A 15,647-nucleotide genomic window follows, 5' to 3' on the forward strand; every position below is an offset into this window, starting at 1 on the left:
CATCTAGGAATCAGAACAAGTTTGATTAGTGGAGCTTAATCATAGTTTAATTAGTGGACTTTGACTAGATACATTTTCCACAATGCGCCTCATGGAACAGCGGATCAAGAAGGCAGAAACAGACTGTGATTGAGATGTCATCCTGCTGGAGCTCTCCATCTCCTCTTGCCAGATTTGATCTACTTTCTCCCCCTTCACACTCCTTGATTGCAAGCTGCTCTGCTAATAGAGTACCATGTATCTTAAACTGCTGCTGACAGCAATAAAGCTCTCAGCCTTAGACTTATCTTGGGATATTGTATGGGGCCTTGTCCACCAAAGAGTGTCATGGACTTGTCTGTTTTTTAAATAGCTTTTAAAAATGTATACAACGTTCAAATTCCTTGTCCCTCAAAAATATGATAATATATATATATATGTTTATAGGAACTTTTCCAGTTAAGTTTCTTGATTTGCTGACATATTCATCTTTTTCTTTAATAAATGTAATATTCCCCCTGACCTTCCTTAAACGGACACAGCTACTATTCTTTTTACACCATCTCAGATAACGTACCATTTGGTGAGAGGTGGCACCTGTGTGTTTGTAGTTCTCTCCACTTCATTTCAAACAGCAACAAGTATTTTCCACGCACAAAGGATGGAAATAATTCACCTAAATGCCTCTAACAAGACATCTTCTATCTGAACACTGGAAAAGACAACACTTTCATAAATTGACATCCTCCCTTAACCTCCCTCCTCCCATCACATTAATCTATCTGTGTGCACCCTGGGTCATCCATTAGCTGTCACGGTTCAGTCTTCCCCATTTATTGAAAAACCATGCTGGCATTTAAGTAGTCAAAATCAAGCTACAGAGGATATAATTGAGAATGAGAATTAACATTCAGGTCATTAATCCACTGGCACCCTACGTCTTCCAGATGGTATTTCACCAGGGGACATGCATATAAGCCTCTGTGCCTTTGCTGTCGCTGCCACTGTCTATCTTCACACTCTCTGCTACAGCTAGTCAAGATCCTTTCACCCCTCGTCATAAGTGATTTCAATACCACCTACTCTATCCATACATATTTAAGCTTGTGCACATATGAAGGGGAAATACATTTAAATCAAGCTAAGGGAATAACAAGTGCAGACAGCTGCTGGATAGACACATCCATAAAAACTAGTCGTGTTATAGACCACCAAAGACAGAAATCTACATCTCGGAGAAATATTGGTTCTCATACCCCTGCTATGTCATGCTCCACATATTTCATTTCTGCATTGACACCTGTGATGCACATATGAAGGGATGAATGCTACTCCATGAGGGAAGGTTAAAAAATTCAACAGTCAAATGTAGTGCAGAACTCAACAGTCAAGCGTCAGGCTGCCAGAAGGTACAGGTGCAGGTTAAAGATTTTTGTTAGAGAGGAAATAAAATCTGTTCATCTGTAGAACCCATCCAAAGAAACAACTCTCCTTATAAACTGTTAATTTAGAACAAGTTTAAAAGAAACACCATAGAATGATGCCCTGTTGGTTCAGTCAGTATGTATCACCAACATGAAAGGGAGAGGGAGGGCGGGCTTGAGCGACTCTTGTGGTCTAGAGAGAGAGAGAGGGAGAGACACGAGACGGGAGAGAGAAGCTGAGAAATGAACGACTCTTTTCAGTGAGTGATTCAGTTCAGTTCGTTCAGCCAGATGATTTGTTCTTTTTGAACGACACGTCACTAATGTGCAAAGCCTATGGTGAACAAAAACAGAGGATGTGCATCATTATTAAGATTCATGGAGATGCATTTGATTTGCAGTGATGATGTTAAAATCCACAGTTTGAGTCATGTCAAGCTGATATCACAAATGTATTTTTATTGTCCTTTTGTAAAACCGATCAAAAGTCCAAATCCGATCCGAACTGACAGATTTATGATCCGTAACACCACCACGAATAAATTATGATTTAACAAATACCAAAAGGTACTGTATGGAATGATCTGGGTATTTCTGTCATCTGCGCGGATGTTGAATCGATGTTGAAGCATAGCGAACAATATTGAATCTTGACCCAAAGAATCAAAATTGAAATGTGAGGTTCTTCATAATATTTGGCCAGGTATTTAACTTCATTAGTGACAGATTTATCTGATGGATTGACGAGAAATTACACTTTCATGTTCAGGATACATTTCTCCAGGAGCTTGCATATACCGACTTTTAATGTAGCCTTATTTAGAATTAGGAAGCAAAAACATAAACATCCATCATTTGCATTTCATAAAAGCAAGGTTTGGCACACCACGAGCTATTTTTAAATGAGATTATTTAATTTTCATCATGGCCATAAAACCCACAAGTTGCTGATTTTAGTTTTTATCGTTCTCACAAAGTATCAAGTCAAGGCATGTTTCCTACCCGAGATACTTAATTAACACTCAGGGGAATTGTGTATCGTGAAGTTCAACTTAAACTTGAAAATACAGGAACCAGCAGTATAGCTTTGACCAAATCAATTAGACTTGTAATCTTTTAAAGCATCCAAGGCTTGATACAAAAGGTAACTTGACTTGGTTAAATGTCTTGATCAAATTTCATTTCTCATAAGACAGTCTGCAGGCTTTTAGTTCTTGCACTGCATCAACACTAACTTGGAGAAAGAGATGGGATGTGTATTCTTTCATGTACACAACTTACCAATGTGCAGTCAAAGAACAAAACACGATCCTGTTTTTTTTCTTAAATAACTGAAACAAAAGTGAAAAGCACACAGGAATAATAAAAGCCTGACATTGTTCCATAACAATGCCAGTCTTCAGCATACGATCCAAAAATATTTTCTGGCTGCATTGAGTTCTTTTTTTTGACTCAGAGGGCAAATCCAACAGTCTCATTTGTTGATTGTAAAGGGTGTCTTGGGACTAAACACAGCTGAGTCAGAGAAGCTGATTCAAACATCAGGGGAGAGAAAAACAGCACATCTGTTGTGGGTCACAGCATCGTCAAGCAGAGAGACCATATGGGCAGCTTGCGCTCAGCACCACCCATATTTCAGCACCTCTAATCCGACAGGAATGACACCTCCAGAGAGGCTGTGAGCTATGTTTTAATGAACATTTTTATGTTATAAAACTCATTATGTTTAGACTCTCCTAGCATATTCATCCATTATCGCTCTGACACTATTTCCAAGAACAGATACTACTACTAATGATTAGTTACAGCCTTTGGCATTTGATTCCGTTTTCTTATGCTCATTTAGTGGAAACAATGGGCCCGCTTTTTTACTTTCATGGGAATATGGGGTTTACGCAGGGATGCGCTGTGGAAAGGATTAATCACAGATAATCCTCCACCTTCACAATTGACCATTGCTTGTTTTAATCTCTGTCAATGTGAAAATCTACTCTCACACAGGAGCTGAAGGGGTGATTACCTTTATAGCCTTTGCCTTTGAGATGTGGGAACTCAGTCCCCATAGACAGTCAGGACTTGCTCCTCTTATGTGTCAAGTTTATATTTCAGCCCTACAACTAGCCCACAGTTCTATGACCACAATTTTGAGTAAGGTATTTTACCTACCTTTTTGCAAAGTGTCTTGAGATAACATGTGTTATGAATTGGTACTATGCAATTGATTGATTGAATGTCTTAGGCTTTCTATCCAAAAACTCCTGTGGCTTAGTCACCAAAGTTGGGTGCCAGGTCTTAATATGGCGCCGAAGTTTACATGGTCCATAACTTTATACTGTCATCATCTAGCTCCACTTGGCAAATTACACATTGTGGTTGTAGAGCAACTTGAGGACCACTCCATGAAAATCACAACTTTATATAGTGGTGGTTGTATTTCCTATTTTTTTCTGTCACTCCAGAATCCCTCTCTGTAACAACAAATGGACCCATTGCCTTCCGTAAAATCAATGCTTTCCTTCAACTTTGAAATGGTTATGATTATTGCGATTAGGATCATACCTTTCTCAACATGTGTGGTAGACAAAGATGCAAAAGGGCAGAGAAGAGATCATATACGTTTTATTTAATTTAATAAAGTAATGTATTTCAGACAGCATTAATTATATGAAAGGCAAACCCAGAGAGAAAGAAACTCATGTTCTGTTATCTGAATCACTTCAAATAGAAAGGCACACCTCCACCGGGGGGCGCCAGAGGACTTTACGGGAGTTGCAGCATCAGAAAAAATGTACCAAAAAAAGAACAAGATTAAACATCTGGGCTGTATCCAAATTGCCAAGTACCTACTCAATCTGTCAGTAGACAGTACCTACTATCCGTGCTGTATACTGTTTAGTACGTACTATTCAGTAGGCGCGCACAGTAGACAGATATTTGTTCCTACTTATGGAAGTGGCGTCATTTAAGTTACCCGAACCGGCTGCATCCACCCGTTTTTTTTTTTGTTTAGCTTTATTCAAGAAGAGAAATGCGCATATACAGTCAGGTAAAAAAAACAATGTCACAAGTAAAAGACAGATTAAATAACTAAATAACATACAGTACATAAAGGAAAGAACAAATGAAAGACAGTAATATACAGAATATAAAGTAAAATAAACCAATAAAGACACATTTAAATAGTGAAATCATTATTTAAATAGAGGGGGAAAGGTTTTATAATAATGCAGACATTTGTTATATTTTCTGTTGTTAATTAAAAGTAGTGATTTCAGTCGGGACTTTAACTCTTGATTAAAAATTGATTCACGTAATCCACGCTCGTTTGTTTTGATTTGGAGGCGGACGTGAAGTGACGATTTACGTTTAATTTCGCACTGCATTGTGGGTGGTAAAATACAATTCATTTCCTGAAGGCACGCATCCGATCCATACTGCATGAAACCCGGAAGTTAGTATCCACACTGAAATGTTCAGTGTACTGAGGCGGACACAAAAAATGCACACTGAATGACCACGAAAGTTCAGTATACTGAAACTCCATACTGAATAGTACGTACTGCATACTGAACTGTGACTATTCGGAAAAGGGCCCCGGTTAGCTAACCTATGTGATGTGTGGGACAAAATGGATACATTTAAGTAATAACAGAGAAAAAGTCTGGAGAGAGCAGAAAAATAAGGTAGTACAACCTATTTGTGTGGAATTGAATAAGCAAATATATTAAGTAATTGAATAGAAAAATAGCAAAGATAGGCAGAACATACTTTTGGCCCACTAATGGAGATCCTGACCCCAAACCATTGCTCTAAATCATTGAAGCAGAATCTTGTTCAGAGTTCTTTCATCTTTTCTTGTATCTATTTTTCTTATCATGGACTGAAAAATAGCACTTTGTGCATGCATAATGATTACATTTTGCTGCTTGTTCTCATGTTAGTGTGCTGAAAAAGACAAAGACAGAGCTGCTGGAAGTGAAGGGGCTGTTTCTATAGATGGACGAAGAAGGAGAGAAAGTGTAGCAGTAAGAGAGCAAAATACTTTATAGCCCTTGGGGCGTGGGCTGCTGAAAGAGACAGCCTAATGGAGGGTCCCTGTGAGGAGTGTTGACAGTCTATTTGCTTCAACCCAGTCAGCAGCTCTCCATGGTACCACTGAAAGCAGGTGCGCTATAAATTTAGAATGAGTGGGGTTGTGTTTGCCTCCTAATCGAAAGTAAATACACATGTTAAACACTAAAGTAGTCTAATTTTAACCTACACTGTAGGGCTTTATTCATTGTGCATCCATGCTGCAACAATTATTAGATTAAACACAGGCTTAAAGAGAATAAGTAGAAGGTAAGTATAGTGGGTGAATTTCCAATATTAAGCAATTTATGTTCTCTGCATTACATACATTTCAGTGAAACACTTGTTTATATAAGTATACAACGTTGTAAACATGCTGATACAAACCTAACCAATGACAATTAATGCATTTATTTTTAGTTGTTACTTCCCTTACTTCCAAAGCACTTTGTCCTCCCAAGGCAGGCCTTGGGTTTAAGTGTGCATAGCAAGATACCAACTGCAGGCCCCTTTAGCTGCAAAAAAGAGCTTTCAATTTTAAGCAAACCACCAATAACACTGGCGTTATAACACTCACTATAGCAACACAATGACTCTGCCCCCCCCCCCCCCCCCAACCCCATTTTTCTCCTGAAAGGAAAAATGTCTGCCAGGATTCAAGAAACACAGAAAAAGACATAAACTCTCCAGATTTCTCTGGAGATCTCAGGAGGTTTACATCAGCTAGGAGTATATTTTTTTCAGCCTTTACTTTATCTATGCCATGGTCTCAGAATAGACTTTTTTTCTGACTGTGTAGAAGGTGACACTTTTTAGTAAGCAGCTTTACCATTGTGAAAATGATGTCTGCATGTATCATAGCAAGAATAAATTATGATTGTGCTACAATAACAATCAATAACCAAACTAAAAACATCTTTCAAAAAATGATGGTAAAGGATGCATTGAGGGGGGAAAGCCTGTGTAATCGTATTGGCATAGGGATAAAAATTAATGTTTTTGACCTTGTGACTCTTTCTATGGTCAGAAGCATTATTCAAAATTATTCACACCCCAGGTGCAACGTCACCTGTTGTACATTTTATGTGTGTCACTCACACACTTCCTATTTCTATGGACTGGGAAGTTAAGGACAAGGTCAACTTCCACCATCAAGTCACAATAAATGGTTACATTCATTCATAACTGTGATTACATACTTGAACATTCATTTTATTCCATCTCAGTGAACCTGTAACCTTGTGGCAACAATATACCAAATAATTCCCGAGGAGTGAGTAGGCACAACATACAGGTCAAAGGCCATACAGAGGTGAACTCCACCAATCATAGTAAACCAACAGAATACGATCAGTTGAGCTTAAGCTATATTTATATACTGTATATATATATTTAAATAAACCTACTATTTTACAAATGAAGTAAACGATAATACTTTTGTCTTAATTTAATGAATATAATAATTGATTTAAAAGCAAATGTCTGTGCAGGGCTGCAAGGTGGTGCAATGGTAAGTGCTTTTGCCTCACAGCAGGAAGGTTGCTGGTTCCTTGTCAGACAGGTGGAGTTTGCGTGCACATGTTCCCTACAGTCACTCCGACTTCCTCCCACAGTCCAAAGAGATGCTCTCTTAGATTGATTGGCGTAGGCACAATATGTATCTGTCCACAAATAAAACAAAAATGGATAATGGAATAATTAGCAAATCAAAAAGCAGCATGAACAATGAAGGACCTTTGACTGCTACAAAAAGTTCAAACAGTACTTAATGTCTTTGCAAAAAGTTTGGAGGCCAAGTAGGCAGTATGCTTATTATGCTGGAACAGCAGCTAAGACTGTAACACCACAGCAGAACTCTCATTGTGCTCACAATAGCCACTAGCCAAGAGTTTTAAAAATGTATCTTAAGCTCTCTGTTAATCCTTTTTCTTTAAAATATTTATTCATTTTCACGTTTTGAAATGAATAAAAACCTGTTTATTAGACATTTAATTTTCCCTATCAAGATACATTTAATCCTTAAGCAGACTGCTACTCAGTCTACTTATATATAAGGATCATTTGAAATATCTTTTGTCATTGTGGAAAGGCTTTGACAATTTAGACAAATAACCCAGCATCAAATTACATGTAGCTTTTTTTTAAGCCTCTTTAAGCAGATTTTGATATTTTGGTTAAGTGTCCCAACAACTTCTGGATGATTTGTCACTGCTGTTTGAGTCCACTTTCACACTAAATAACAGACACAAAAACTGCAAAAATATTGACTAGTCCACTGTGGACTAACTGCAAAATACTCAAAGCAATACACACCTTTTTTTTTTAGTTTACTGTGCATTAAGCAACAATGCATCGCATAGCAGCACATTGTTTTGCCTCCTAACTCGTGTGCCTTAAATCAATACTGCACAAATCCAAACACAAGCTAGGGAGATACAGATGGCATCAGTGTAGCAGTCAGCCAAGTCTCCCAGAGGAACAAACTGATGAAAAAATAATTAACTGCCTCTGGGCTAAAACAAGATTTTCACAACCTATACTAGATATACGACCTTGGGCTTTGGCCTTGTGCTACGACAGGGAAAGCTTAACAGGTTTTGCATACCAAAATGGCAGGTGCCTCCTTCAGACTAGTGGGGAGCCATATAATAGCAGGGAGGGCAGGTTAAACAATCCCTCCCAACAACGTCCCCTCTGTTTACTTTGTTCTGAACACCTGCTGTCTCAGCCTAACAATTAGAGGGTGTAACACTGCAGCAGTGTACTGTATTTATGGGAGTTCAGCACACAACCAGAACTCAAGCCTTTACAGCTCCAATTCATTCATTTGGAGTTCTGCAGGTACATTTCAGTTGAAGTGGGTGTTTTGAATGGTTGCATGACAGTCCCATACAATGAGAAGAAGGGGTTGAGTATGTTTTTACGTCAATTTTGGTTATTTTTAAATGTACGCTTCCAATAAAATTGATTGGATTTCACTTATGCTCTTTCTCTGTTCTATGAGTGAAAAACTTAAATGTCTTGTCCATGCGTAATGGTGTCTTGCATTGGGTACTATATTCATCTTCAACTAACAAAATGTCTTTTCTTTATGTACTGTATGTTATTTAGTTATTTAATCTGTCTTTTACTTGATTTACATTGTAATATTGTTTTTTGTTTACCTGACTGTATATGCGCATTTCTCTTCTTGAATAAAGCTAAACAAAAAAAAAAAAAAAAAAAACGGGTGAATGCGGCCGGTTCGGGAAACGTAAATGATGTCACTTCCATACTGAAAGAATCAGAAGAAGTAGGAACAAATATCTGCCTACTGTGTGTGCATACTGAATAGTAGGTACTAACAGTATACAGCACGGATAGTAGCTACTGACTATTGAAAGATTTAGTAGGTACTTGGCACTTGGCAGTAGGTACTTGGTACTTGGGGGAAGAGATTGGGGAGAGAGGCTGTTCCCTTTTCCTTGTATCATTTTGGAGTTTGTGTCAAGTGAATAAACTTGTGTTGTTTAAACGTAACTCCTGGTCTCCTCCGCTCATTTGTCACGGTTTTTGAGCTGGTTGTGACAATGTTTAGAAAAATGTTACCAATAGACTATATGTAGGCTAGGTTTTGGTAACCTACGGTCCACACCACCACAAGAATTTTGAACAATTCTACTCTCATTGTAAACACATTAAAACAAGATAAACAGAGCATCATGAAACGCAGCACAATGCTGTGCTACTGAAAACGTAGGCAATACTGAATGAATTAAAACTGAATTGAACACACCAGTTATGAGTCATACTGGTGTACTCTACTTATACCTGTGTGTTAGTTTGCATTTGAGTCTTCCAGCAGGATATTAGCTATCCTTCACAGGCAGTTTCTTCCAGACTCAATGAAGTCATATTCAACACTAATATCACTAAAAATCACTGAGGCTCGGACACTTACTGTACTCCTGCCAGCGCTTGTTGCCATCAGGACTCAGCACCATACCAAGTTTTTAAATTACTGTTTACTTCCTGTAATATCTATACTTCCATTTTACAAATCAAAAGTTCAAATTTGATCTGTCTACACATGACTGACAGTATAATTAAGTCTCCGACACAGATTAGACTCAGTAGAGTATTTAATGTAACAGATGGTAAATCACCAACTGCAATGCCAACACAACTCCCAGATACAGTTACTCATTTGCAAAGCTTGTAATACATTCATGTAATGGTATATTGCCATCTTTAAGAAATTAAATTGTGACATTTTTCATTGTGTTTTTGTCATCACACCACCATAATGAATTTGAAATGAAACATTCAAGCAGTGGTTGAAAAGCAGACTTTCACCTTTAATTAAATTTGACAGAAATATCACATTAAAAACACACTTAGTTGTTTCAGCCACCATGGGGATCCCATCAAAACAACAATAAAAAAAAAAACTGAGTTGGATAATGATGTGAAAATACATTAAAATGACACCCTGCCTTTAAAGCAACTTTGGGTACATCCCGTGTCTTTTAAATTATCTCTCTTCGCTCCTCTCTACTCGATCGAATCAGAAGTATTTTCCGACCTGCCATGTTAAGGAGCGTCCCAAAGCTCTGAAAGGGGGTCACTTCATCCCCTCATTATGCCTGCCATTCAGATTGAAGGTGCAACATGACGGTGACAAAAAAACCTGGTCAAACCAAACGATCGCTACAATGTAGTCTAGTGTTGCAGGTCTTAAAAGAAGCAGCACCCGGAGCGGACCGGAGGACGCCAGCCGCACCCCACCTGAAATAATCCCAGATCGTGGAGCGAGTGGCTTCTTTCATTGGTTCAGCCTCAATATCAGGCACAAGTGGTACAGGCGAACCTGCATCTGTGTCGGATAACGTCGGCTGCACTGGCAGCTCGCCATTAATGAGACTTTAAAAGAGAAGAGAAACCTGAAACGTCCTGCATCACATGAATAAAGTGTTTGATCAAACGCTGTGCAATGTGCACCTCTCATCCGATTAGCCTTCTTTCCAAACATAAGAATTTAACACAAGAAGGTCCTGACACCCGTCTTACAGCCCCCCGGATTTCTTTATTTGTTATTAAGTCACATGTAGTCTCTGGCCTATGTGCGTCTGCTGTGCGCAATTACGCATGTGGCACATCAGAGTATTTATTATTTTAATCTCCGGACATACCGATTAGTTATGATCTAATGTTGATGTTCTTGTCAAGGTTGTGGGAAAACAAGGAGGTGTGGACCCAAGTACAGAATAACAAAAACTATTTATTTTTTTAAACAAAAAGGCAAACAAAAACTTACTATCAAAATCCAAAACGAAAAAACAAGGAGACACTAGTAGACTAACAACTGACACAGAAGGGAAGAAACACAGAGATTAAATAGACTCAGGGGTAATCAAACACAGGTGAAGACAATGAGGGCAATCACACTGGAGGGAAACACACAGAGGAAGGAATACAATACAAGAAACACTAAGGACAACTACAAAATAAATACATGAAACACTGAAGACACTGTAGAATGAAAAATTAAGAAACACTAGAACATAGAGGGAAACACCAGGGAAGAATGAGACCTAAAAGATAAAAAACATCTAAACTGTGAAAAACTTAACAGAACAAATAATGACAGTTCTGTTTTCCTAAATATTTCAGAGGCTAAAAGTTGTATTTACTATCCTCTTGAAGTTTTTCTGTCCTTTTAAAGTAAATGTTTTTATTTTTTCTGTTTTAATTTGTCTCAGTATTTTCTGCAGTGATATTCCTGTGTGCATGAACGTTCAACATGAATTTACTGAAAGCAGCCTCTCTAATCTTTAAAGTAAATCGATTAAACAAACAAAAATTCATCAAATAAAACACACAACTGAAGAAATCACCTGACAGCTCACGCTGCTCAACATTATTTAAAAAGCAATGTAGCCTACAGAGAACGTTTGAGGTGGAGCGTAATATAAAATACATTTTAGATGCCATATCTTATCTAACGGTAAACCTGTGAACCTCTATTTATCCGTCTTAACAAGCACTGTTATTGTATGATCTAATTATTATCCGACACAGACAGATTCGCTGCACTGCAAGACCACACTGAGTTGAAAACGTGCATACATGAACTGAGACCTGCCGTGGGATTTGAGTAAATTCAAATTGATAAGTGCCGAACTTTGCGTGGAAATGACCGTACACCCATTTTTCTGCCGTACGTACATTTGATAAGTGAGTGCCAATGATTTTATACCTGCCTGTAATGAAATTGATCAGCACAGACACACTGTCTCATCTGCAGTCAATGCTGGCACTCTGGAGATGGACTCACTGTGTTGGCTGTTTTATCAGCAAACAATGATTCAATGCTTTGTGGTCTACCACAAGCTGTGCTTCTCACACATCAAGTGGATAGCTATTAGAAAGTACTTGAGATGGGGAAGAGTGGGGGTTGGTACCTTGGGATGAAGTCTCTTTGCATGGCAGGGATTGTGCTTATTAAGCCATTCTAATAGACAGGCCATGTCTGAATTCAGAGCTCAGCTAGATTTAGGAGCACAGCAGCAACGTATGAAAATGCTGCTGCTCCAGTCTGGTAGAAAGGTTTTTGAGCGATCACTTCCGGCATTTGGTACATTCCCTTTTTCCGTAAAGATTCTGTCAATTGTAAATTTGTTTAAAACATGTAAAAGTGTTTTGTTTTTGTTTTATACAATGCAAAAATGTTATCAAAATGTAAATTTGTCTCACATTTTATAAAAGTATTTAACAAGCAAAAGTGGCAGCGGATGGTGGTGTACGGAGTATGGGGAAATTGGTGGTTACCATTACCATTTACATCATGAATTAAAATGCATACAAAGGAGCTGGCCGGTCAGAGGTTTCCCACAGTGAATCACTATAACAACTGGAATTAAAATTAAATTTCCGTCACAAAAAATCGAGGTAATTGTGTATGAAGGGGCGGATAGACAACCCATACTGTTTGCTTGGCAGTGGGGTCAAAAACCAGAATTGACACTGCCGCTTCATTCATCATTTTTGAAAAAGTGTCATTTTTGCAAAAGTGTCATTGCGGTGTTTACTTGTTTTCCCTGCAGTTGACACATTATGTCAGAGTGCCCACATTAATCAGCCTCCTTAGGACGGCAATCACAAGCTTTTAATTTGTTCTAACCTTGTCTGCATGACTTAATATGAATATATGTAATGGTTATGTGAGAGCTCATGTCCACACTTAGTTAACACAGTAAATGCATGCAGGTGATGAAAATGTGCTGAGTGATGACAAGGCAGACCCTGGTGTCTTATCAGCACTGTGATCTATATTAAAACTACATATCACATTGTTGATATGAGCAGAAACTACTGGCATTATGATCCACAGTTGTTGCATGCTTTTTGGTGTTACTTTAGGTTTATACATCAAACAATTGAGTTTCAATACATTCGGGTCCCCTGCTATCTGTGAATGTAGGTGAGACCATGCTGATGACTTATATGGAGGAGTTTTTTTCATATACTTTTAATAAAGATCTGCCAATAAAATGTGATACTTGATGAAATTAAATGTGCATCAACATACAATCACACTTACTGTCAAATTCCACCAGATGTGTGTTCAGTCGCACATGATATTGTAATTACCGCAGGAACTCCTTGGTCTTGGGACTCCACCTCTCCGGTGTTGCTGCTCTGTAGCTTGTTGGCGTTGTCGGAAGATGGAGCGCCGAACCGGAGCAGAGCTGACACTCAATGAACACATATCTGGTGGAAGTTCTAGGTTAATTTCACCCTAGCATCTGTGTCCCCAATTCCCCCAGTCTCCAAAATGTACAAACTATCATGGGTCAGAGTTTGCTTAATGGGGAGCATGTTTTAACCAATCAACTTAGTCTTTATAGATCACAAGCGTTGCATGGGAAATGGCGTGTACAAGTTTCAGGCCAAGTTTCTTTCTAACACTGTGCAAATTTTTTACACAGTTTTCTAGTGTGTGGAAGGCATTAATGTTATTTACTTGTTGGAGTAACACACAAGGCAAGTAGAATCTATGATACTACTTTGATCCTTACATCCTTTTACAGAATCCTGTGTCAGTGCATCAAAAATGGTAAATGGCAATTTGACTTGAGATAATATAGATAATATATAATCTTTTCTAGTCTTCTGACTACTCAAAGCACACACCGATGGCAGAGGTTGGAATGCGAAGTGACCATCAGAGGTAACTAATCCCATTCAAACACATGCATACGCGGCTGACGAAACAGTGTGAGCAATTTGGTTTTAAGTGTCTTGCCCAAGGACACAACAGACATATTGCTGCAGGAGCTGGGCATCGAACCCGCAACCTTCCGGTTGAGAGACCACGGACTCTGGGGATTCTCAAATAGACACCCCTCATTCAATATGAAGAAATCTACTTGAGAGTTAGAAAACACCTTAGTCAATAGATTTGCTTGATGGATTTATATTACACCGAAAAAACAAATATGTTTTCACATTTCATTCACAAAGTTATCTTTTAAATAAAATATTCCAAAAAATTAATGTGCTATTGCAATTCCAGCCTTAACATATTGCAACATGAACTGTAATACAATTTAGGTCCAAGGTGCTTATATCAACATATGCTTATTTAGGCTACAAGGCTTCAGCTGTGGTTAATGTGTAAGGATATGGATATTGCGATGTCAAGCCTCTCTAGCAACTCCACAAGCTTACAGACTTAGGTTAAGTAGAATTTAACAGAGCTATTGAAAAATACTATACCAGTCATATCATTTATTATTTCAGCCTGAATATTACATGGTTTTATTTCCAAAGTGTAGAGAATCTATTGAAGAATCGTTTAGAGATTTAAGAGAAATATAAGAAGCCGACACAGAGGTCAACACTGTATTTGGGTCCACTGCCTCCATCATGTTCGAGCCAGTCGTTGCAGCATGCGGGTCATGTGCTGAGGTATGTCTAGGGTCTCTGCGGTGAAACCACGGTTGAAGGATTAATAGGGTGGGGGTCTGCTGATGCATGCTCTTGCTCCTTTGGGTCTCCATAATTCACATTGTCAGCTGAAGAGCCTGTGTCGAGCACCAACCCGGAGCTGTCGCTCATCATCACACACAGTCAAGAGCCTGTCAGAACAGATGAAGCCACCGGCTCAGCACTGTCGAAGAACATTGAACATTAATTCACATTCTCCTGACCCGACAGGCCTCACTAAATCCAGGTCCTGCCTTGTGAATCTGGCGTCTGATTACGGAAGCCCTGTGTCAAACTCTCATGAGAGCCACGATGCTATAAACTAGATTAATGATCCACTCGCCCTGTCTCCACATCACATGATATTGGCACTACGGGTAGGTACTGTGTGTTGCCTTCCATAGCAGTTTTAGTTTGTGAATGTGCATTAATTCTCACACTGTAAAAATAAAATGTTATTGTTTTTCTTAGGCAAATGCACATGACAACACACTGCAGTGTTCTTTGACAAAGCTATGACTGACAGGAGTTCTTCACATCGAATGTAGCTGGATCTGAAAACAAATCGTCAATCATTCAAACAATCTTTGTTTGTAAAGACCGAACATTAATCCATCATAAGTACCAAGCAACATTTAGCTACTGTCCAAGTTCTTCTAGTTGTCTTGCAGATGTCTCATTACGAGATCTCAGCTAAGAAAAAGATAAGACAAGTATTAGATAAGCCCAAGTTCTTTAAATTGTCTTCCGGTTGTCTTCCACCTATAGATCAACTTAGAAAAATGTAAGACAAGTGCTAGATGCAGTCAAACTTATTAAAGAATCAGAAGTGGTGTTTATGGCCATGTACATTTACACATACAAGGAATTTGACTTGGTGTTTTGGAGCAAAACAATTAACAAGGAAATATAAATCGGCAGAGCACTGTTTGACAGTTTAAATAGAATAAGGTACAAATATAAAGGCTATTAGAAAATATATAATGGAATATGAAAACACAAAATGTGCAATGGAGGAACTGTGCAGGTATGTTCAAGATTTAGTTTTAGGGTTTTCTCATTCATAGATCTGATCTTAAAGCAAAATCAGACAAGTTTGAGATCTAAAATGAGTCTCATTATGATCTACACAATAGAAAACACCTAGGCCTATGACTTCTATACATCTTATAATATAAATCTTATCACCTCTTTGCTATGTTA

This window comes from Labrus mixtus, chromosome 7 (assembly GCF_963584025.1).
Source record: "Labrus mixtus chromosome 7, fLabMix1.1, whole genome shotgun sequence".
NCBI lineage: Eukaryota > Metazoa > Chordata > Actinopteri > Labriformes > Labridae > Labrus > Labrus mixtus.